Here is a 21,163-nt window from a genome sequence, read left to right as displayed (position 1 = left end):
GGCTCCAAAGTTTAACAAAAATGACCTTCTTCATCACCCTTCCTCCCCACCTCACTCCCGAAGAGACACCTGGAAAAGCCCAAAGAAGGCCAGCCTGCGCTGCTTTGTAAAAAGGCAGAGGTACACTGTTGGGAGAAAGCTGCGGGGTAGGGGGTGCATTTCCTTCGGCTCTCCAAACACCAACTCTGCGAGCTTCACCTTCCTGGAAGGTTCTTGGCTTTTCCCAGCAAATGGAGCCAGTGTTGCCCTGTTCCTGCACTGGGATGGGGGGTGGGAAGAGGGCAGGGAGCAAGGATCTAACACCAGCTGCTTCAGAGCCCGAGGCTGCTGCAGAGCATGGAAGCTGGAGTGCACGCAATGCACTGTCAAGCTCTATCTATGGTGTCCGGTCCAGCAGGACGCCCCCACCCCCGTCAAACCCAAGTCTGTGTGACAGAGCTGGCGCCCACACTCATCGCCTCCACCCACCTCTCCTCACGGGAGGGTGCGACAGTCTCTGTGCACTTAGCCATCTCCTTAGAGCTTTTCCATTCCTTCACCGGGGCCTGGAGCACCCACGACCTACTTGGCTTCCACGCCCCGATGCCTAGTTTCCTCGGGCTGCCCTAACCAACGGCCACATAACTGGTGGCTTAAAACAACAGAAATTTATTCTCTCTCCATTCTGGACACCACAAGTCCCAAATCCAGTTGCCAGCAGGGCCCTGCTCCCTCTGAAGGTCGAGGAGAGCACCCGTCCCGGCCTCCGCCTGCTTCCGGTGACTCATGGCGTTCCTTGGCTTGTGGCTGCGGCACTCCGGTCTCTGCCTCTCTTCACGTGGCCTTCCCCTCCGTGTGCGTCTTTTCCTCTTCGTGTAAGAACACTTACTGCTGCATTTAGGACCCACCTGGCTCGTCCAGGAGGATGTCATCTCAAGCTCCTCAATTATCTTCAAAGACTCTTTTTCCAAATAAGGTCACACTTGGAGGTTCCAGGTGGGACCCAGCATGCAGCCCTCTCCACCCAGGTACCACCCCGTGGCTTTTCTGGTCCCCTTCAGCGTGGCACTTGCCCACCTCTGGTTTTCTGTCTCAGGTGCTGCCTCCTGCGAGGCAGAGGTGAGGGGGGGCGCTCAGGCTCTCTTCCAGCTCTCTGGTGCAAGCGTCAGCGGATTGAAGCCCTCCATGTCCGGAGTTTGCACCTTCACTCGGCAGCCCAGGACTTTTCCACGATGTGTTCCTCTTCTTCCTCCTCCAGTGCCCCCTCCACTTTCCTCTGGTTTTGTTTTCCCTCCAGCCACCAGCTTTCTGAGTCAGGGGTGACACCCTCATGGCAGCACCTGTGAGCGCCAGGGGAATGAGTGCCAGTGTCCTGCTGTGATGTCATCCCCTTTAGTCCTTACAACACACCTAGGGGGTAGAAATCTCTTACCCCATTTTATAGGCAAAGGAACAAGCCACCAAGACGTTAAGGTAGTTTCCCTAAAGTGCAAAGCACAAAGTGGTGGAACCATGACTCAAATCCAAGCCCAGCTGCACAACTGCTTGCCCTGTGCCCCTCAAAATGCACCACTGTGAGCATAACACTCAAGAGAAGCCAGAAAGGAAAAAGCTAACAAACCGGTCTACATACATTTAAAATCTCTGAGTGGCAAAAACAAACAAACAAAAAATAAATAAACAATAAAATAGTTGCCAGTCACGTAACAAACTAGAATATAAATGACAAAGAGCAGTGTCCTTAATATGTAAAGCGCTTTTACAAATAATTAAGGAAAATTCCCAACAGTTTTGTATAAAATTGGACAAAGGACAAGAAAAAGTGGCTCACAGAAAACACAAACAGCATCTCAACCTCAACCCCGCTCACAAGAAGAGAAACACAAACTAAAATTGCAGCAAAATACAGCATTCTCTCACTTATCGCAGGTATTACGTTCTAGAGCCCCCTCCCCCGTGAAGTAGGAAACTTACATTTATTCTACACTCTGAAACCTACGTAACTTTAACACCATACGTATACAGTACCGCAAAATCCCGTGATATAGCGAAAAATCCACGATAAATAATCAAATATAATATTATTTTTTAAAATTCCCTGATGCAGTGAGGCTGCGATAAGTGAACTGCGATATAGAGAGGGACTACTGTACCTTTTTTCCCCCAGTTCTCAGACTGGCTGAGATGAAAATGTTTTATACAGTATTGTGCTGGCAAAATGCGAGGAGACAGACACTCATACACCACTGGTGGCGGTGCCCTTGTTGGAGGCTATTTGGCAAGTTCGTTGCTTTAGGATATATTGCAATTCCTCTTCCATCACATCACTGGTCAAGAACCCTTTTCCCCACACATTCCTATTCCACCTGACTATTTAGATGCAGAAACCTTCTGTGCTGCAGCCATTCTGCTGTCAGGAATTCCTCCTATACATACGATCGCATGTGTGCACATACAGACATGTGGACAAGCAAACTCACGGCAGCATTGTTTGTAATCAAAAAGGGCTTCAAAGTGCCTAAATGAAGAGGACTCTAGTGAAATAAATTACGGTACATTGAAATTAACATTGAAATTAATTTTTTACATGGAAATATCATGCAGCTGTGAAAAATAATGGGTGGCACTATATGTAATGATCTCCAAGACATAATATATGCTAAAAGCGAAAATGTGTAACTGCGTAAGGGTCACAGTTCCATCGGTAGAAAAACAGAGAAATAAATGTGTGCTTATCTTTGTACACACCACCTCTGGAAGGTCATGAAAGAACTCTGTCCTTCTGGGGAGGGTGACTGGGTGAAGAAAATGTCTTTTGAGATTTTTACCATGTCCATTTATTACCTATTCCAATTAATCATTTAAAACTGGATGTCCAGGCCTTAGATAAAACCCCCCTGGGGAGGGCCGATTCTCTCCCGCAGCCCAGCACTAAGCAGAGTCTGACACACAGCAAGGGCTCACAAATAGTTGCTGAACAAATGATTGCCTCTCATAGAAGTGTGGTTCTGTTTTCTCTTCAAGTCTCACAGCTGATTTCTATTTACTGATTGCCCTAAAGACTTTCAGAAGGGCCCTTGGGGGGTGGCCCTCCCTGAGCCAGGAACAGCAGGAGCATACCGCACAGGTACGAAGGCAGACAGCTGTGCATCCTCCTTGGCATCCTTGTGGGAACCCACGAGGCCAGACAGGTTGAGGCCGATGTGGTAATGCACCTGAACGAGCAAGGCCAGAAGCAGCTGGGGATAGATGCGCCTCACATGGTCCAGGCAGCTGTCGACGGACAGGAGCTCACACAGGCCGCTGGCTGCCTGGGGGCAGAGAAGAGGCGTGTGGGAAGTCCTGGCCCACTGTCTCAGCATTGCTGGCAGGGGGTGGACTGCTTCTCTAGGAGGTCAGACCTGGATCTTTGCTCTACTCTGGCGTGGCCTGGGAAAGCCCAGATCTTCCCGAATCCCGACTCCCACTTCTGGCTTTGTGGGTGAGCCCTGCACTGGAGCAATAACAAAAGCCTCTTTGATGTTGACACACCCCCTGGAAGATCATGGTGGTGGTCTTGATCCCACTGTGCCAGTGAGGAGACAAGAGCAGAAGGGTGATGGGACTTGCCCAAGGGTCACCTAGCCCCTGGGGTGCAGGGCTGAGTCTTGAACCGAGGGTTTCAGATAGGGCTGTGGCATGCCCTTCCTCGTCCTCTTTTGTACCACAGGAACACAGACCGCAAAGCGGCACCAGCTGACCCTTTACTTTGGGCCATTAAGGTGGACTGCCCTCACTGCCTCCCCATGTGGCCAGCAGCTAAAAGAAACAAGCCACAGCCTGGAGCAGGAGCCAGGAAGGACCTGTTCTGAACTCCATGACAACCTGCCTCACACACCCTCCCCGACACCAATCCTCCCAAGCCCTGGGAATTTGGCTTCGTTGGCATTTGTCCCACCAGGTTCCCAAGGACCAAATTTGCACTCACCGCTGTCCCCCTCCAACTTCCCCACCTACATTCACTCTGGTCCTGGCCTGGGCCCACCCCTCACACTTGGCTCACTGAATCCTCCCTAACTTGCAGGACAATGTGGGGGCAGGGAGCAGGCAGTAATGGGTTGGGGTCACAAGACCTGATGGCTCTTTCTGGCTCCACCGCTCCCTGCCCCCCTTTGAGCCTCAGATTCATCCTCCATAAGGTGAGGTCACTGGGCCTCGTCCAGCCAGCCCCACAGATGTGGTGAGAAGTGAATGAAGGAGAAGGGAGACTGCTTCCTAAAGAAATGATTGAAATTTGTGCCACCATGCAGCTGGCCCATTTAATTGTGAAGTGAAAGAGCCCATGACTTGTTCCCATGGAAATAAATGACATAATGTGGGCTGGAGGAGAACAATAAACGGCCCTTATTTGTAATTCACGGCTTAGGAAACCCTTTCACGCATCCACTATCTCACTCTTCTCAACAGGTAAGACAGAGAGGCAGGAGTTATGACTACTCATTTGACAGATCTTACTATGAAAGCTAAGGAGGGGGAAGTGACTGGCCAAGGTTACACAGAGAGGCAGTGGCAGAGCTAAGATGAGTCTCTTGGACTCAAAGCCTTTCCACTTGTCAGCAGCCCAAAACTAATACTTTATTCAAAGAAAGCAGTCTGCGGTGTAGAGAAAAGCCTCTGGTGATGTGCCATAAGGCTCTGCTCTTGGCTTAATCTTGCTCAAATGGTGTATCAATGCCACAAGGTAAAAATTTGCCCACGCCGTATCTATGCTCAAACTATGCTTGTTCAGCAAGACGCATGGATGAGTGACTGGAGAATACATGGGAGGAGTGAATTAAATGCCGAAATCAGGGAGGGCACGGGGCGCCTGATCCATAGAGCTCGATGCTGGCAGAGAGATCCGATGGGGAAGCACGGGATCTGGGTTTGAGTCCTGCCACCACCACTCAATGGCTGTGTGACCTTGGGCAAGACACACACTGTTCCTAAACAGGAGGATCTCCCTCTGTAAAGGATAATACCACCCACTCCTCCATTCCCCATATCTTTGCTTATTTGCTTCCCTCCCTTAGAATGTCTTGCTCTCTGCTGAGTCCCCAGAACTTACGTGTGCTCAATAAACAATTGTTAAATATATCAGTTGAAATTTCTTGAATATCTGCTCTGTGCCAGGTAAATGTTAGACGTTTACTATTCCAGGCCACTGACGTAACTGTAAGTAGCAGCACTGCTGCCATCGATGGATCACAGTCAAGAGCAGACAGACAGACACTTACCCAAGGCCACACAACTAGCTGCTCGCAGAGCAGCACCCTAGAAGCTGGGCGGGTTGACTCCAGCAGGAGGGGGAAGGAGAAAAGGGGCAGGCAGACAGGGCTCACCGCTAGTGGCTTGCTGGAGGCCCCGCCCTTCTTGGTGACAGGCTCCTCCTTCAGGATGAGCAGGAGCAGGTCCAGGACCTTTTTGATATCACGGCTGTGCTTGTACAGTATCAGCTGCCTCCACATCTCTGCTCCATTGCTGGGAGGTTGGGGGTAAGATAGTTATGGGGACCAGGCCCGCGGGGGCAACCCAGCTTCCCACTGTTACCCATGGGCATGCTAGCAAATTCCTGGAATGGTCCAGAAAACACTCCCTGTGAGGCAGGGGGCTAACAGCGATACAAAACCCTATTTCCCAGCTATTATGCCAGGTGCTTTACAGACAATTTATTACTTCAGCAAATATCGAGCGTCTGCTATCGTCCAGGCACTAAGCATATCTCTGGGGATACAGATACGAACAGACATTTAACATTCAGGGTCACTGAATTCTCACAATGACCCTCAAGGTGGGTTGTTATTCCCATTTTAGACATGGAGAGTTGAGGCTCAGAGACGTGGAGTCACCAGTCTAAGACAACACAGCTCATGAGTTGTATCATCAAGAAGTGACCGGGTCTGGTGTCCCAAAGCCTGTGCTCCTTCCCCCAGGCCAAGGAGCCCTTTGGGGCCTGGACCCTGCATCTGTCACATGATATCAAGAAGCCCACGCCCCCGTCCCTTAGGAGGCAGTACCCCAGGCAGGGGAAGGCGCCTGCGCCAGGCGGCACCGGCCTGCGGGCATTCTGATGGGCCGGTGAGCTACAGGGTTAACCCAGCCCTTTCTACCTTCTGCAGGAACATGTGAGCCTCCCATTAACTTTCCAGCTCTGTTCCCCTGGAAACCTGATAAAGATAGTATGTCAACTATGTTGCTAGGTAACATTGTTTATGGGAAAAGTGACCCAACTGGTAAATTGCATCTGAGCTGGGAGGAACTATAAATTAACTATAAGAACCGATGGGGACATTGTAGCATTGAGCTTCCTGGGGTGACTGTGCTTGTCCCTGTGGGGACCCTGGAAGCCAAGTCTATAGAGTTGTTAGAAGAAATGCTAGTTCCCGTGTGGCCTGAGCCACTTAAGCTAAGGCAGCTCCCGCACCTTCCGCCTGAGACCCACGAGACCAACTCTTGGAACCAGGGCCAAGGCTGGGGTAAGGGAAGTGAAGCATCCAGGGCACAAAACGTAAGGAGTCCCTCACTCTCAGGCTCACACAAGTGCAGGCAGGCAGGTCACCTGAGAGCAAGGGCCTCCTTGAATTTTGTTCCTGCTCCGTCTGGCCAGCTTCATGGGCTGCTGCAAGGTCTCCTGCAAAGAGGAGCCCCTGATGCCATCCTGTCCTATATCCTGAGTGACTCTGATTTCAAGTGTGGCCTCCACAGCCTTGTGAGTCTGCATGTCTAGTGGCTCCAAGAAGCAAACCCTCTGGTGGGCAGTGCAGTCACAAGGTTTAAATTCTTGCAGGTGGGAGGACAGATATGTGTCACCCCAGCCCTCACCACTGATGTCCTTGGCTTCTGTGAATGACACCAACTCTCCTTCTTAGAGACACACCCCATTTGCATAGCTCTGCACAATTCTGTTACCTTCACTCTCAACCAACCATCTTAAGATGTGGACCACACGCTTTCTGCCTTGATTTAGTCATTCAAAGGTGTGGGACCATTTCCAGGGCCAGGAGGCTGCACCAGTCACACTGGTCTCTCCTGGCCATGAGCTCACCATTGGCCACAGTCCCCTCTGCCCATCAGACCACCCGCTCCCTGAAGGCTGAGGGCACAGTGTGCCCTCCTGCACGGACCCGGCACAACTGGCTGCGTTACTCGGCACAACCACCCATATGGAGTGGGAATGCAGGCATTATTTCTTCCTTTGGCCTGTGGGGGAAAACTGAAGCCCAGAGAGCACAAGCAGGCTACCCAAGACCACACAGCAGCTGAAAGCTGAGTCAGGACTGTCACTCAGGCCTCCTTTCTATGGCATCATTATAGAGCTCTGGGCTTGGAGTTGGTCAGATCTGAGTTCAGGTCCTCATTTTGTTGCTGGCTCAGTGGATGCCTAGGGTAAGAAACTTCCCCTGAGCCTCAGTTTCCTCATCTGTAGAATGGGGTTATTGCACTATTAATGCTGAGCAAAGACAGCTAGCAGTGTTTGGGAAGTGCCTAATGGTCGTCGTAGTACCACGGATCACAGAAGAGGGGCCGTCTAGAAGGGCAAGGGACTCCTCTGGGTAGAAGAAGAGTCCCAGGCCCGGGCGGGGGCTGCTTCAACCCTCTGAGGCCAACCCCCACCTTGGTACCTGTCTAGTGGGAGAGGGCACAGGAGCAGGGCGTCCACGACCTCGGGCATAAAGGAGCTGGCCAGGAGAGAGACGGGCAGCAGGGCCACCTTCTGTGCCTGTGGCTCCTGGATGTGGCTCAGCTGCACGTAGACAGCCTCCGTGATTTCTGGGATCTGGAGGACGGCGGGAAGCCATGAGCACGCAGAGGGCCAATGGCGAGGCCAAGGGAGTTGTGGGGGCAGGGAGACAGAGGAGGAAAGGAGTGACAGGATAGAAGGGGACACACAGGAGAGAAAAGGGGAAGTGGGCAGAGTGCCTGCTCCTTCCCTGAAAGCGAGCTACTCTGTCTTCACTGCCCACCCCCGCTGCCCCACACTGGATGGGTGAGTTCTTCCCTGCCTTGAACTCAGCCACCACCACCCCTGCTTTCCTGAGGGATGAGCAGGCCCTGTGGGGTCTCCCAGCCCAGCCCCCACTCCCAGGGGCCTTACCACTTCCAGTGTCCTGTCTTCGTACCACGCCAGCACTGAGCGGAGTATCACCTCTGAGGCCAGCGGCATCGTCTCCCCTGAGTCTTTCCCCCGAGCCTCCGAGGCACCCTTCAGCCCTTCCAGGGCTGCTACCAACATGTCCTTTACCTCCTCGGGCCCCAGGAAGCTTCTGAATTCCTGAAACAAAGGCACAGAGATGCTGGCACACATGGACAAGACCCTGAATGAGCCATACACAGTTGCATAAACACCACCAAGCACACCCAGAGGTCAGCAGGGAGAGCCCGCAACCTCTGGGGAGGAGCTGCAAAACAAGAGGCGACGTGGCCCCAGAGCTGGGTGACTCAGCCCACTCACTGTGGCTCAGACCAGAGGGGTCATGGGCACTCAGGATGGCCCACGTGGTCAGGGAAGCCTTCCTGGAAGATGGGAGAGGAGGGGAGGGCATTGGGCAGGCTGGTGCTGCCCTTCTCCCCCATTCCCGGGAAGGCCCAGGGCTGGCAGGCAGCAAGCAGTCACCATGATCACACGCGGAATGTTCATGCGTGGGCTGACGGGGTTGTAGGGCCCCAGGAAACGCTTGTTGCTCTCATACAGTTCCGTCTTGGGGATCTCTTTCTCATCCCTGGCTCCTGTAAGAAGAGGACCTTCTCAGTGAGGCCTGATCACCCTTTCTCTAAAACTTCTTGTTAAACATAGATGTAGGAAGTGCATAAATCATAGGTACCCAGCTAAATAAATTTTCAAATGCTCAACCTATCCACGTAACTGGTGCCTAGGTCAAGAAACAGAATGTGATCAGCACCCCAGAAGCCCCTCGTATGCCCTCTTTCAGTCCACTCTGTCCCTCCCCTACCCTGGGGTAACCACTATTCCGACTTCTCAGCCCACAGATTAGATAACCTTACTGTTGGACTTCTACAAATGGACTCATATATTATGCGATCCTTGATGTCTGGCCTTCACTCAACATCATGTGGGTGAGATTCATGGCCCCTGTTGCAAGCAGCATTGCTTCATTCATCCTCAGTGCTGCCCAAGTTCCCATGGTATGAATATACTACAATTTATGTATCTGTCCTACCTCTGATGGACATTTGGGTTGGTTCCAGCTATTGTGCATAGTGCTGCTATAAACACTCTAGTATGTCTAATCATGTCTTTTGCTGACTACATGGACACATTTGCTAGGCAGATAACTAGGAGAGAAATTGCTGTGTCCTTGGGTAGACATAGATTCAGCTTCAGGGGATACTGACAAACAGCTTTCCGCGGTGGAGGCCAGTGATGCTCCCACCGCAGATCCTGAGAGCTCCAGTGGTTCACGTTTCACCAGCGTGCGGCACTGTCCCTTTCATTTTTGCCATTCCGGTAGGCGTATGGCAATGCCCCTTAATCGGCAATCCCCCTGCTCCTGGCATTCCCAACTCCCCTTTTCTGCTTTCTTTTTTCTTTAGGACTCATCATCATCTGACTTACTATAGGTATTACTTTTTATATTTTGTTGTCTATTGACAACAAGAAGGTAAGTTCAACAGGGTGGATTATTTGGTTAATTGATTTTATATTTATTTCATCACTGCTATGTCCCAGTGCCTAGAATAGTATCTGGCATATGATGGTTTGTATTTTCTATTGAAGGAAAAACATTTCAGATGCATTTTATGAGCCCTTACTATGGCCTGACCTGGGTCCTTCCTGGATCTCCCAGTGTAGGCAAGACATGGGCATGAGAAAGGTCCATCAGGTGGAGTGACCACATGAACCAAGTGCGTGGGTTTTTTGTAAAGGGAAGGAGCTTGGGACCTGGAATCAGGCAAACGCAGGTTTTATATTCTAGCTTTGCTGCTTCCTACGGTCAGGGGGTCCAGACAAACCACTTTTCTCCTGCAGAATCTAACAGAGTGGATTTGGCCTAAGCTTGCCAGATAAAATACAGGATAACCAGTTAAATATGAATTTCAGGTAAACAAATAATTTTTAGTGAAAATATATCTCAAATATATAATACTTTCAATCAGATTATTCATTGTTTACCTGAAATTCACACTTAAGTGAGTGTTCTGTGTTTTTATTTGTAAAATCTAGCAATACTAACTTGGTCTATACTATTCCTGACCTTAAGGCTGATTATTAACATGACTTACATCACTTTTGCCCATTACTCAGGAGGTCTGAGTGGTTCCTGGGCAGCAGCGAAAATAGTCCAGGGGACAAATCTTTGTCCCAAATGTTAGAGGTCAAGAAAAGCAGGGACACCAGACAGATCCCAAAGGCCTGAAACTAATAAGACCATCATTGTAGGCATGGAGAAAAGAAAACTTGCCCTGGCTGGTGTGGCTCAGTGGATTGAGCACCGGCCTACGAGCCAAAGGGTCACTGGTTCAATTCCCAGTCAGGGCGCATGCCTGGGTTGCAGGCCAGGTCCCCAGTTGGGGGTGCACAAGAGGCACCCACATATTGATGTTTCTCTCCCTCTCTTTCTCCTTCCCTTCCCCTGCCTCTAAAAACAAGGAAATAAAGTCTTTAAGAAAGAAAAAAGAAAGCTCTATTTGACAAGTGCCTATAATGTGTGGTACTGAGCTGGTCTTTTTACATATATGATCTCACTTAATTTTTCAGAAAGCTTGCGAGTTATATGCTATTTTACCCTTTTCTACAGATGAATAAATCTAGACCTGGACAAGGAAAGTACTTGTCTGAGGTCATACAGCTAGGGAGGGCCAGAGCCAGGTCTTGTACCCAGGTCACTCTGCCTCCAGAGCCAGGGCAGTTTAAACAACATGCCAAGGTCCCTTGGTTTGAGGCAGTGTTGGGACTGTGGAAAAAAGAAGGACACAAGTAATCGATGATACAGTGCGCTTCTAGGTGCAGTGCCTTCTGGGCACCTGTGTCAGCCCATGCTGCAATGCTAGCTCCCTGGAAGAACATCCCAGGAATGTTCTCCACTTACAGGTTTGAACCACTGTGCTTCTAAGATACAATCTGTTCTTTGTTCATTCATTCCATAAATATTCACTGAGCACCCACCACGTGCCTGGCCCATGGCTAGTCCTTGGGGATTCATCGGTGAACAAGACACAGCCTTGCCCTGTCCTCAAGTGAGATTATAGTCTAGTGGAGAAGACAGACCAGGAACTAAGAGATTAGGGCTATCATGCCTGAGTATACATGGTTCCACGGGAATGTGAAAATGAGAGTCACAGATTACATTTGGAAGGATGAGGAAAAGCTTAGATAGAAGGATTGCTTCAATCAAAATAGGTTTGTTTATAGCCTTTGTCCCTGGTCCTGTGGGGACTAATTCTTTGTACCTCTACATACCCCATCAGACCCTGTGCTGGTCTCCACCATCTCCCACCCACCAGTGCCTTGCTACTGCCTTAGTCAAGTGCCTAGCTGAATGCCTGCCTGCTCAGAAGCTTTGCTTCAGAGGTGCTCTAGACTTACGTTTTCGGAGGCCCAGGATGGTATAAAGGATGGCGATGCCCTCCAGAGCCTCCCGGCCAATATGCTCATCGGGATCCCCGATGCGAACGGTGAGTCTTCCCAGCAGAAGCCCCAGGCCCGTGAATCCGAAACATACCTATTTGTGTTATAATAATCTTAGGGACTGAGTCTTATAGGTTCAATAATGCTATACAGCAAATGGTAAAAAGAGATGGAATGTCTGTCCCTGATAGCGGAGCCCTCTGAGGACGGTAAGGGCCACCTGGGAATCTCTGGACAGGTTGGACAGGTGCACAGGCTCCCTCAGAACTGGGAATATTCCCCCCAGGAGGCCCCCGCCCCATCTCCTGGAGGCCACTCACAGAGTAAGGCAGGGTGAGAAGTGTGTGCTTCAACACAGAAACATTGCTGCTCACAGCAAGAGCTCGTTCATGGGCCTTTCCAGAGTTCATCCAGGGCCCCAGGGGCTGTGAGGACAAGGGTAAGACTCAGAGCTACAGGCTGGCTGCCAGCCCCTACTGCCTGGGTGGGCAGCCCAGTCTTCACTGATCAGCTTCTGGGGAGAGCATAAAGACCACTCCCCACAGATCTTCTCTTCTTCTTAGAGCATAGGGAGTCATGGGGTCCAGAAGCTGAGAATAGGACTGAAACACTAGAGGGAGGATGGTCAATGAGGAGAGAGATGAAAAATGGAGAATCATGAGGCTCAAAGAAGAAGACAGGGGCATGAATGAACAGAGCAAAGATACGGGGGCAGCTACCATGGGAGTATGGAAGGGAGGGAGAGAGTGAAGAGGCAAAGAGGCACGGGTCTGGGACAAGGAGGCAGAACACACACAAGATCACATCCTGAAATCAAATCACTCCTTCTGGGTCCAGCACCCATCACCCCCTCCTCCTAAGCCAATCCTCCTTTCTTCTCCACCCTTCCCCTCCCCCCTGTCCCCTCACCTCCAAAATGCTCGTCAGCCCAGCAGCAATGGGGCACTCAACAAAGAGAGCATTGAGCAGTGTCTGCAGGGCTTCCAAGGTATGACAGTAAAGTGTCTGTAGACAGGAGAAGGACCAAGCTACTAGCAGGCCTCTGGAGCAGACCCTCACCCCAGGCAACCCCTTGTGTGGACCCAGGAAGCTGCTCTTCGGTCCCACCCGAGACTAACTTAACGTATGATACTGGACACATTACTTCCCCTCCATGGATTACAGTTTCCTTATCCACAAATTGGTCGTTATTATCGCTGCACTTTTTACCTTATAGTGAAGGAAGCAGATACCCAACATTCACTAAGAATCTACCATAGGCCAAGTAAGCAACAAATGAGAGGGTGAGTGGGAAAATGCTCCAGAACTCTAAGAGCTAGGTAAACTTTTATTATTGTCTCTAGGGAAGCGCTCTGGTTCTTTTTTTAATTGCTATTCCTAGACTTAAATAGGTTTTCCAAGTCGCCTCTTCAGGGCCGCCACCTCTCCCATGCCCGGGCTCCTCCCCTGTCAATCACACCACAGGCCTGGGTTTTAGGAAGGTGCAGGCATTACACATACACGAGGCTGAGCTATGGGTTGGAGCCACTCTGGAAAAGTCCTCTCTCCTCTGCCTTCCCTTGTCCTGCCAGTTCCCCATGTCTGCCTCTCACATTGGTATTGCCCAGGCTTCCTGAGTCTGTTCATTCACACCAGGGTTGCACCACAACCACCAAGTAAACCTCACTCTCCAGCTAAGCCCCTCGGTCCTTCTCATCTGCAGCCCAGCACTGTGCAGCGCTGACCTCTGCTGGCTGGACCTGTTACTACAAGGGGTCCTCCGCCTTCCTGGGCCCAAACAAGGATTGCCCGCCCTTCCTTTGGGTCTTATCTCAGGGCACCACCTCTGGGACCCAGAGCCCTCTTACCGCCACGTGGTCTGCCCCCACAGCTCTCAGCCTCACTTCTCAGCACTCTCGCCCGACCCTGGGCTCCAGCCACACCGCCTCAGTGTCATCCTTGCTGTCACCATGTTCTCTCCAGCCTCAGGCCTCTGCACAGGCTGTTCCCTCGGCCCGGCATGCTTTTCCTTCTGCCAGCCCCACTCCCTTCAGCTAACAAGCTCTTCTTTAACCTTTCAGCTCCAGCACCAAGAATCCTGAACCCCCGCCCACCTAGGCCAGGTCCCCTCCATTCCAGGCTCTTCATAGCAGCAGTACTTCTTGCTCGCAGCATGTACCAGTGTTGTAATTTTGCATTAACTGCATAATTCTCTGATAAGGTCTATCTCACCCCTGCCCTTGCCCCTCCTCTATCCCACCCCTGTGCTTCTAGTAGGCCCTCCGTTAATATTCAATGAATGAAAGGATGAATGAATGAATGAATGAATGAGCTTTACTCTGAGCCGAAACACCGCTCCCTTGACTTCCCCCACTGACCCTACACCCTACACTAAAGGTCACCTCTGACCGTTCCTCCTGGGACAACTGCAGAGGTTGAAAGGCTTTCATGTGTTTGAGCTCCTTGAGGTCCTGCTTCTCTGGGCCACAGCCAGTCTTTCTTCCTTGTGACCTAGCCCTCAACCAGCCTCCTCTCAATCCTGGCTACCTCCTCTGGCCATACCAATGCCTGCCCACCTGCCTCTCGCTGGGCAGGGCTCAGAAGTCAATAGAACCCTCCAGATGAGGGACTGATCCCTATTCCAAAAATCCGTTCACTCACCAAACATCCCTCTCATACCAAGAGAGGGTCAGCACATTGCCCCAGGCCCTGCAACTCGAGCAAGCACCCTTCCTTTCCCTGCTGGGAGTCCTACCATGTACCTCACTCTGAGGACCCTGGACCACCCTAGGACCCACCGGGGAGGGCGCTGCTTACCTGTACGGTGTCAGCCTTGGCCTCATCTTTCTCCTGCATGGCCTGCACAGAAGGCAGGGAGAACACACTCTTCACACACGTGTTCACCAGCTCTGACCTTTCCCAAAGATCCAGCACAGGATGGCTGTGACTGGTGAGGAGACAGAAAGCAAAGGCATAGAGTGAGGGAGGCTGGAGCTATGAATGCAGGGCTGGGGCGAGGGTACCTCGACGGGGTGCCAGGCGTGGGCCTGAGATTCAGATCCACAAAGGGTGAGGTGAGGTGGGGGGAGGAGGGAAGTGGGTGCGGAGAGCAGACAGCCCTGGGAGGGACTGGGCACGGGGAGAGGAGAAGGCCCAGGAGTGGGGTTAGGGCACAGCAGAGAGGCTCCAGAAGACAGAGGTGGAGCCCATGGCAAGAAGAAGAGGAGATGGGTGTCGGGGAGGGGCTGTGGACACCTCAGCTGCGTCAGGGTCTCCATGGCCTGCTGGCGGACGGGGCTGGAGAGGGAATCCAGTGGTTCCTCCTGGATCTGCCTCTGAGCAGGGCACACAGAAGGGCCGATGAGGGGAGCAGGCCGCTGCAGACCACCAGGGCTGCGGCTACCCCTCCAGGAGCAGCTACAGCAGCCCCTCAGCCTGGGCAGAACTCCCCACCTCCACGCTCTGGCAGCCTCCAGTCGGAGGGAGCCAGCTCACTGCTCAGACCTGTCTGGAGCCTCAGTTCAAAGCCACCCAAACACCCCACATTCTAACCAGCTGCGTCTCTGAAGCCCCATGGTCGGGAGGTTTATTTAAACCACAGACTAGCCCAAAGCAAAAACACCACAAAGGGCCCTCGAGAGAAATCCAGTTGAATTCCTTTCAAAATGTTCTTCTAATTACTTCTCACTTTTGATTTACTACCTACAGACAATAGGTGCTCAATTAATATTAGTTAAATGAAGGTATCAAGGGCAAGGATATTTTCCCTCTCTAAGGGACTCAAAGCTAAGTATGATTTTGGAAACTTCTCTGCTTATCACCACCCAGCGCATGCTGGTGGATAACTGAGAAATGACTGTATTTAGCAAAAAGATAAGAAAATTCCCCACCAGAACTAACTTTTGGTATTAAGTAATAAAACTGCTCCCAGGTACACAATGCTCTACAGTAAACCATTGGATTGTGTTCTCCCCCGCCAAGCAGTGACACAGGCATTGTCACAGATGAGCAGAGTGAGGCTCAGAGAAGGGACATGACTTGCCTGGGCTCCCTCTAGACAGGCAGAGAGCAGTTAGAGGTGGAGCTGAGACTCAAGGCCAAGTGCCCTGCCTCCTCGTCTCTCCTCTCCCCGCCTAGCCCCCTGGCTCATCAGTGGGTAGACTCAGGACTTCCGCTCCTCCCACCCCAATGCCACAGACCAGACGTGGCTCTCGCACCATCATCTTCTTCACCATAGTCTTCTTCTCTCCTTCACCTTCCAGCACATCCTGGCTCTTCTGGAGGGTGATGACATTCTCAGCCTCGGGGGCAGCAGAGGGCAAAGCCACAGGGTGAGAGCCGCACTGAACCCAGCTTTCAGGGGCTGTCCCTACCCCTGCATCAGCCACCCGCCGCCTGCAGGCATGTCAGCTTGCTCCTCCCCAGCTGCCAGCCCCAGTGTTGCTCAAGAGAAATGAGAAACCACAAAGGGAATATCTGGGGAATGGGTGAGCCTTGAGAAGGTGACCGCAGGGGTGTGTGGATAATCCTTGAAGTCCAGCGTTTGGAAGAGGACAGATATCAGGGGCTGCAGAATTCTCCCCCTTTGCCAGTCAACTAAGGGAGAAGCAGCGGCTGCGGGGACAGAACGGGTCCCCCACACCTCAAGCTGAAATCTCACCATATGTAATACCTCCTATGGGCCTTCTGCTATCTACCCTTCTTAAGGACATGTCCTAATCAGATTAAGGCACTCTGCTACCTGAGAGAGGCAACACATTTACTAATGTCCAATTCATCTATTCATTCTCCTTATCTTAGGGCAGAAGAAGGAGAAAAAAACATGAAATAAATAAAATAATGAATAAAATGACTTCATATAGTAAAGAAAGCAAAACAAGGTAATCAGATGAACAGTGTGGTGGGTTCAAGATCCCACAAGTTCTTCCCTATTCTGCCTATCAAGATGGCTCTGGGCTCATCCCACCACACGTTTCGACCAACAGAAGGCCATGCAAGTGCTGCTGTGCAGTTTCTGGCCTAACCCTTAAAGGAACTGGCAACCCTTCCCCTCTGGAACCCAGCTGCCATGGAATGGCAACGTCAGGTACACAGAGACTTGGGAAGATGGGGTCATCTTGGATGTTCCAGGCCCCCTCCCCCAGTGATCTCTGTCTACACCACACAGAGCAGAAGAACCACCCGCTGAGCCCAGTCACACTTTAGAATCATGAGAAATTGGGCCCTTTCCATCCTTACTTCCCTGGCTGTCAGACTGAACTTTTAAACCACTAAGTGTTGAGGCAGTTTGTTAAACAGCGATTAATGACTCTGGCTACTAAAGTGATGGGAGGGGGATGGCTCACTTAGAACACTGTCCAGGAAGGCCTCTCAGGGGAGATAATATTTAGACTGAGTCCTGAATGACAAGAAAGAGGTAGCCATGTGAAAAACAAGAAGGAGGGTCTGTCTGTCTCTCCAAAGTAGAATGTCATTTCACTAGTGTATCTCTAGTGCCTGAAACAGTGCCTGGCACATAGCAAGGGCTCACCTAAATTTGCCGAGTGATTGCAGTAACAAACTCTTTCTGTGCAGGGACCGTGCTCAGTGCTGTGCATACATTATGTAACACAGACCTCACTTCACTTTTATTTAGGCCTATCTTATAGGAAGAACCTTCCTGACAGAATAACAAGTGCAAAGGCCCTGAGGTAAGAATGAGTTTGGTATGGAACAGAAGAAGGCTAGTGTGGCAAGAGCAAGGTGGACAACTGGAACAATGCCGTGGGGTAAAGACAGATGCTTCCCAAATGCAACACCTCTTCATAGTTCTGTCACCTTCTCCCCACCCCCACCCACATGCTGCATTGAGCTGGCCTCTGAATCAGCCTGAGGGCAGGGCAGGGCCTCCCCCCTGTAAGTCCTGACCTGGGTGGATCCCCTACCTCCAGACTCTGTCCATCAGCCAGCCTTGCCCACATTCTGTGTGTCATATTCGTGTCCACCAGCCTGTCCCGTCTGCCCCAACTGGCCCTCAACAAGTCCTGCAGACACTGGCTTTCTCTGGCCTCCCGAGGCCTGGTGCGTGGCCAAGAACTGCGTCAGGCCTATGTCCTGAAACAGGCCATTTCCAGCCTTTCTGTCTCCAGTACAGACCCTCTCACAATTCATTTAGTTGTTTAGAAAACTTACTGAGCACCTCTGATATGCCAGGCACCACAGTAGATGCTGGGAATACAGCTGTGAATAAGACAGATGAAAATGCCCAGTGCATAGGAGATACATATAGCGAGAGAGACCGATAAAAAATAGGAAAGCATCTTGTGCATCGGATGGTGATGAACACCATGGAGAAAAGAGGAGCTGGGCAGAGAAACAGGGATGGCTGGGGCTGGGGAGTGGGGGCTGGGGGGCATCCCAGGAAGTCAGCTGTTTGTTGGGCAGGATGCATACCAGAGTCATTTTGTTGCCATCCTCTCCCTTCCCTGGCACGTTCACCAGGCATGAGGCCACGTCATCAAAGGCTTCTGCATGTCGTTGTTTCGATGAGGGAAGAAAGGAGTAGAAAGATATAATATACCTAGGGACCCACAGTCCCTTCTCTCCTCCCCAACTGGGCTTCTCTAATCCTTACTCTCCCGGCAGCCAGACTGGGCTCCCCCTACCCTGACCCTTCAATGGCACCCCAGTTCACTGAGCATAAAGTCAGCATCCTTGTCAGCGCCTTCAAGGCCCTGCCAGGTCAGCCTCCCTGACCCCACCCCCAGCCTTACTGTCGCTGCTCTCCCTCACTCACCATGCTCTGGCCACACTGGCCAGACAAGCTTCCATGCTCAGGGCCTTTGCACAAGGCAGTTTCCTCTACCTGGACCAATTCACTGCCACGTCCCCTTGCCCAGGTCCCACACCTGTCCTTCAGGTCTAAGCTTGCCTGCCTCTCCTCAAAGAGGCCTCCCCTGACCTTTGGGTTAATGGGGGTCCCACTGTGATCCTCTTGTGCATCAGCTTACTCTCTTTTTTCAACCATTATCACAATTTATAATGAAACTCTCATTTGTTATAGTAGTAGATACTTGCTATTTTGTCAGCCCCAGGTTTGCTCATCTTTCCTTTGGTAAAAGAATTCCTGCCTTCCCTGTGGGTTACCCATTCCATATAGTTAGATGAAGCTGAACCCTTGAAGCCCCACCTATCCCCCTCTTCAAATAGGCGCGGGCCTGCAACCCAAGCTTGGCCAATAAAAAGAGTCCTGTGCCCACCGCCACAGTGACTGGTCCAGGGATGGGCTCTTGGGTGAGCAGGGCAATAGAGCTCTTTATTTAAGAAAGTGTGTCTTCTCCTTCTGAGGACCTATGAGAGCCTAGAACTTCAGGGCCCTCTTGGCCACCAGAGGCTGCTGGAGCATTAAGCCAAGAGAAAGAAGCAGAGTCATCCCAATAGTAGTAAATACAGCCAGCACCAAGACCTTGGCTTCTAAGTACCATTCTCCACTAAAAGGAACAAGGCTCCTTGAGCTGATTCTAGGACTTGGGCAGGAAAAGTAGAAGATGAACTAGAAGACAAGGAAGAGACATCTTGAAAGGGAGAACAAGAGAACTCAAGCAACAATGAGGCTATGTCAAAGGGCACAAAAGCTTGCTTGAAGAGGAGTCCACTGGTCAAACTGGGGAAAGTTTCGGTATCACAATAAATAATGGCAGCAACACATGATACAGTCCATTGAATAAACTAGGAAGCCACAACTCCATACTAATATAAACAAGTAAATGAATAAGTAGAAAGTTTGATGAGGAATGGGGTATTTACACAGTTTCAGATAACCTCCTCACACAATATTTATTACAAAGGGGTAAATAGTGACTTCACAGTGGTGAACTTGGCAGCAACCATCTCACTCACGTGACCGAAGTGAGCATCATCAGTAACGGAACAAGCCAAAATCACACACCACCAGGTGGGACGCCATGAGAAAAGGCTAGCTCCCCTTCCATGCTCTTCCTGCCAAAGGCGCATGACACGGAGGTGATCATGGGGAAGCATCAGACAAACCCAAACCTGGGTGCAACTTACAAAACAGCTGGCCTGTAATCTTCAAATGTATCAAGAACATGAAAGTCCGGAGATCCAATGTGGCTTCAGTACCCTTGACTCCTCAGAGGCCCCCTGCAGCCATAGCCAGCAAGGGCTTGCAGGACCTGAAGCACAAGTGGAAGGGGTAGCCCAGGCTGCAGCCATGGGCGGGGTGGCCAAGTACACCCAGAAAACCATCCACAAGACTGCTAGCCAAGCCTCTGACACTTTCTCAGGGTTGAAAGGAAAAAAATAGGCTTCCTGAGGTGACAAAGGGGAGCCATGGGTGACTCCCCTCTAGGCCCTGAGCTCTGCTCAGCTGCTGCCCCCTTGGCCTGACAGCTCATTAAAGCACATGTTCAGAAAGAAAAAAAGAACATGAAAGTCAAGGAAAGGCTGAGGTGAGGACTGAGGAAACAAAACAAACTAGACAAAAAAGTGCAGTGAGTTATTCTGCACTGGATCTTTTTCTTCCAGAAAAAATTACCGGGACAATCAGTGACATTTGAATGGGGTCTGCGAATTAGATGGTAACAGTGTATTAACATTGATTTCATGATTTTGATGGTTAACCTTTGTTCTTTTTTGTAAGAAATAAAAAACAAAATTCAGGGATGTGGGACATCACTTGGCCATTTAATCAAATTATTCACAGACAAAAAATTTTATACTGTGCTTTCAATTTTTCTTCAAGTTTTCATTGTTTTAACATGTTTTAAAGGAATGAAAGAGAACTAGAGGCAATCTTTTTCAGACAAAAAATGATAAAAGTTTACCATCAACAGAATTCACTAAAGGAAATTCTAAAGTATGCTCTTCAAGCCATAGGAAATCAATGTCAGATGGAAGGTCTGAGATGCAATAAGCAATGAAATAAAAGAAAGATTAATATTTGGGTAACTATAAGAACATTAACTACATAAAACAATAATAACTTTATAGGATTAAGAAAATAATGAATATGCATTACCAGGACAGCATATAAATTAGGGGGAAGGAATTAAGTGGGGTTACTGTGTTTCGATCACAAAGGACCACATATTTATATGAAAAGTCCAAAACAGGTAAATTTATACAGAGAGTAGATTAGTGGTTGCCTAGAACTGGGGGACAGTGGGTTTGGGATGATATCTAAGAGGTTTGGGGGTTTCTTGGGGGGTGGGGGGTGTTGATGAAAATGTTCTACAGTTGATTGTGGTGATAGTTGCACAATTCTGTGTGTATTTTAGTACCATTAAATTATACACTTAAAGTGGAGAAATTTTATGATATCTAAATTATAACTCAATAAAGTTGTATTTTAAAAAGTTCAACATACAGAAACAAAATTTCCCTATACCATCAAGCATCATCAGTACAAAAGAGGAATTGTATTAAAAAATAAGATATGATTCACGCAAGCAATAAAAACTATAAAGTACATAGGAATTAACCTATCGAAAAATACAATAGATCTTGAGGGAGAATTTTTCAGTTCTAGTAAAAGCTATATCCTATATAAAGGAAAACTTCAATAGATGGATAAATTAATAGCATTCCAATACAAATGCC

At 50.1% G+C, this 21,163-nt stretch overlaps 1 pseudogene; it reads right to left on the bottom strand.

Annotated features, from left to right (window-relative positions):
* Positions 1 to 21,163, bottom strand: part of LOC150016197 (maestro heat-like repeat-containing protein family member 7) — a 52,054-nt pseudogene that overhangs the window by 16,455 nt on the left and 14,436 nt on the right.

The sequence above is a fragment of the Furipterus horrens genome, unplaced genomic scaffold (genome assembly GCF_987537825.1).
Source record: "Furipterus horrens unplaced genomic scaffold, mFurHor1.1.pri manual_scaffold_3, whole genome shotgun sequence".
Taxonomy (NCBI): Eukaryota; Metazoa; Chordata; class Mammalia; order Chiroptera; family Furipteridae; genus Furipterus; species Furipterus horrens.
Note: the sequence above shows the minus strand (reverse complement) of the source record. Positions and strands in the feature narration are given on the sequence as shown.